This window comes from Dasypus novemcinctus, chromosome 1 (assembly GCF_030445035.2).
Source record: "Dasypus novemcinctus isolate mDasNov1 chromosome 1, mDasNov1.1.hap2, whole genome shotgun sequence".
In the NCBI taxonomy this organism is placed as follows: domain Eukaryota; kingdom Metazoa; phylum Chordata; class Mammalia; order Cingulata; family Dasypodidae; genus Dasypus; species Dasypus novemcinctus.
The window spans coordinates 189,994,415-189,999,066 of NC_080673.1; positions in this window are offsets into that span (position 1 = coordinate 189,994,415).

The window sequence follows — 4,652 nt, forward strand, 5'->3', positions numbered from 1 at the left end:
AAGAATACCATCAAAATCTTACTACTAACTACAGTCATTTCCTTATCTTACATTTGGTGTATTTTCTCCCAAACCACTCTAATATTATTTTTTAAATATATTTTTTATGACAGAAGTGTAAACTTACAAAACAATCATGCACGTGTGCAGTATTCTCATACAACACCTCTCTATCAACACACCCTGCTATGGTGGAAATTATGTACTATGGTTACAAATTATGACATACTATCATCAGACCAGGCCCATAGCATACATTTGACACACTTTTTCCATACTCCATACACCCCATTATCAATACAGTACATCTTTGACTTAGATGCTTGAATATTACATTATTAATGTTAGCCACATTCCATAGGCCACTTCAGTTGTATTTTCCCCATGCTTTTCCACATTCTCACCACCTTGCAATAGTGATGTACATCTGTTCTAGCTCACATAGGACACTCTTGCATCTGTACCTTCAACCACAATTCTCATCTACTTCTGGGTTTATTGTGTTATTTATTCCCTAGATTATCCTCTAGCTTTCTTTCGATTGTACCCTATCAATTTGTTATGTGACTATTCCTGTTTTAAATGTCTTCTTGTTAAAAGTTCTTAGGTTTTTTATGTCTGAATACCCTGACTGATATACTTTACCAGCATCAATTTCCTGAGTAAATGGAATTGTATAGAGAATATGTAGCAGCAAATTAATAACACTCATTCATTTATCCTTTATTTTATTAAATGAATGCTGAATGATTAGCATGTGCCTGGAACCAGGTTAGGTTCTACATAATAGAAAAGTAAATAAATCTAAACCATATTCTTAGTGTCAAGGCACATAGCAGGTATGTGGGGAAAAATCCAAATGATGACAATACAAGTTATGATGACTTCAATTGCATAAGACATAAAAGAGTGAACGTTCAAAAGGAAATAGGATTTGGCACATCATTCTGGTCTTTTACGGTATTTTTTTATAATCTGTTTGCAACCTGAACATTGGTCACATGCCCTTCTTCACTATACATGGATTTGAACAACATCAAAACACTATCCCCATTCAAGACATTAAATGAATTCATGAATAAATACTTACCTTTTGTATGTCTATATGTGCATGTGTAGATAAAGAGAGGGAGAGAGAGAGAGAGAAGCAAAGAGTCATTTTATACACATTGTAGATATCATCCAAGCTGCCATTAACCCAATATTAATATTTTATAAGTCAATAATTGGGGCAGGGAATTATGTTTGCAATTTGTGGCAGGGTCCTTTTATGCAGGACCACCTTATGCAGTTCAAGAAAGATGGCACCTCAGGCCCTTACCTGCTAAATGTCTGTAGTACCTCCAAATCATTGTTAACAACTCAAATATATTTTCACTAAATTTCTCTAGTAGAGCTACTCTTAAATTACATAATAACCTATTACAAACTCAGCTATTTCTAATATTTTAAGCACATACCTTTTCTATTTCATTCACAAAGAGACTTTCTAAAGTGCTTTTGAAAACCAGCATATTATATCCCCAACAATTCCTTTTATACTGTCCTCCAAAATGTTAGTATGATATAAATTAGGGTGATATTCCTTATTCACTATAATCTCAGCCTATCTGTTGATGAGCAATCTTTTCTTTTCCAATGTTTTTAATTTAATATTTAAAAATTATATCCTAATCCTAATTAGAGCAAGATATCATTTCTACCTATACAATAAAAGAATGCTTAGTAGTTTTAAATCTTAATGGTGGTGAGATTGTAACAAAGAAAGAACTTTCATATTTTGGTGATGGAAAGGTAAATTGGTTCAAATTTACCAATAAACAATATTCATCAAGAGTCTTAAAATAGGGAAGCGGACTTAGCCCAGTGGATAGGGCATCTGTCTACCACATGGAGGTCCCCGGTTCAAACCCCGGACCTCCTTGACCCGTGTGGAGCTGGCCCATGTGCAGTGCTGATGCATGCAAGGAGTGTTGTGCCACGCAAGAGTGTTCCTGGCGTAGGGGAGCGCAATGTGCAAGGAGTGTGCCTTGTAAGGAGAGCTGCCCAGCGCGAAAGAAAGTGCAGCTGCCCAGGAATGGCACGGCACACACGGAGAGATGACACAACAAGATGACGCAACAAAAAGAAACACAGATTCCTGTGCCGCTGACAACAACAAAAGCAGATAAAAAGAGGAACGCACAGCAAATGGACATAGAGAACAGACAACTGGGGTGGTGGCGGGGAAGGGGAGAGAAATAAAATAAAATAAATCTTTAAAAAAAATCTTAAAATATACACTGTTTTTGACAAGTTAATTTCATTCTGGAAACTTATATATCCTTATGGTCTATAATATTGAAACAAATTTAAGATCAAAAGTGTCTCCATACTAATATTTTAACAATGTGGGAATTATTAAATGAATTATGGGACTTCATGTGATGGAATAGTATGCACCCATTACAAATACCTTTTAAGAAATACTCCTTTCATTGATGATGTTAAGTAAAAATACCAGGATAGAAAATTGTGTTTTAAAATATCAACACATCCATGCATGAAGATATAAGCAATAAAATTACTGTGTAAAAATATTTAACAATGAAAATTCATAACTCATCAACTTGGGAAAGGGCAAGGAGGACAGAATAAAGTGTATATAATGTTTACTGCATATGTTGCTTAAAATTCAAAACAAAATCTCAGAAACTTACAACAACTATTTATTTTTCACTCATGCTACATAAGGATTGAGTGTTGTACTTCAAAGCATTCCATCAGCTCCATGATCCTGCTGGTTTCAAATTTTCTGCCTTGGATTTAACTTGAGTCTGCAGATCAGGTATAGCTATCTTATGAGAGAGTACTTTATTTTGGGGACTTTTATTTGAAAGAGGCAAAGTATAAGAGGGCAGCATAATTTCAATGTCAGAACCAAGAGTAAAAGAAGACTGGAAGAACCTTGCACTGCTCCTAAGAGTTCTGTCTGAGCATCATGTCCAAGCCATATATATTTCATTAGCCAAAATAAGTCATACACACAAGCCCAAAGTCATTGGTTTAGAAAATTCACTCTGGTTAGCAAGAAAGAACAAGGTACAAACCATTCAGAATAAAAAAAGTTGAGGAATGTAATACTAAATCTACTACAGTGAGGTGGAGTATTTATGTTGTTTTGTTTTGTTTCTTTTGCATCACACTTTATTTCATGGCGTATTTTACTTCTATATGCAAATTTTCAAAATTTACATATCAAATGCAATTAATAGTGTCCATTATCATTTTGCCTGGATTTAGTAATACGTTCCTCAACTTTTTTGTGTGATCTACCTTGATTTTCTTTTTTGAAAAAAAAAGCAATATTTTATTTGTCTATCATATGTACAATGAACTGTTTCCATTTTACACGGTTTTTAAAAGGGTGTGCTTTCATTTGGTCAGTGAGACTATTTAAATTATTTCAGTACTCTGAGACAAAATTAATTTGTTTCAAATGTTCTAAGTGTAACATCAGCAGTTAGGGTCTCCCTTACCATTCCTTTGCACTTTCATGGACAACAAATAAGGGCAATATCATCTATTAGCCATGGAAGAGAAAGGCTTGGGGCACAGAGGAATAAGAAAATGGAACTAGAATTCATTTTTATAAAATGGAGAATAATTAGGAAATAGAAGAAAAGATTGTTGGACACTGACAGTCCAATTCATGTTAGTTGTTGGTGAGACAATAGTGTTGGTACTTCCTGGAATTTACCAATCCTGAACAGTGTCTGGTGAAATTGCTTTACACTGGGGAATTTCCACTGAGTTTGACAGAAGCAAACAGGTACTTTTTCACTGTGAGTTTATTATTTGGTTATGTTTATTTTATTAAAGTAAGAGTCATTCAAATCAACATATTTACTACTTCATATAACTTGTTATGTTTATATATAACTAAAGGCTTAGAGGCAATTTTTTTTTACTTATGTTTATTTAAATGATTATTTGCACAAACCTTTGTATCATACAAATCTGATTTCAAATCCTGACTCCATCAGTTCCACAGTCATTGTGACTTTTGAGTTAACAGTAATTATGCATCAGTTTTTAATTATATCACCATCATTATTATTAGGAAATAGACACAGAAAAGGAGAGACATATTAAGGATAAGAAGTAAACTGGTGGTTTCTAAGAGGAAAAGTTGATAAAAAGATGAGGTATCTTAAAACAAACAATAAAAACTATTTTCTTGGACTTCCAATATTATCAGGTAAATCTGATAGCAACCAGAGATTGCAAATATTTGGCTTAAAACTGTTGGGGATACCCAAAATGCCACTGAAAATGATATGATAATCATTTTTGTGTGGAATAACTGAACTGTGACTTCAATTTGGAAGTAGCAAACTTATTCCAAAGAATTGCAATATGATCAAGTTCATCTGATAACTGCCCACAAAAATACATTTTCTAGTTGCCAGAGAGTGATACCTATTCATCCTGACCAAACCCAACACTTCCCTTTGCTTTGTTTCCATGCTTTCCAAGCAAACATTCCAATGAACAATATCACTTTCCCATTAACTCCAAACAGGGATGGGGATTCCCTGGATGAGCAATAGATACCTCTGGTCATTAACAAGGAATGTCCCTTTTGTTTTGGTTTATATAGATCTTTCTCC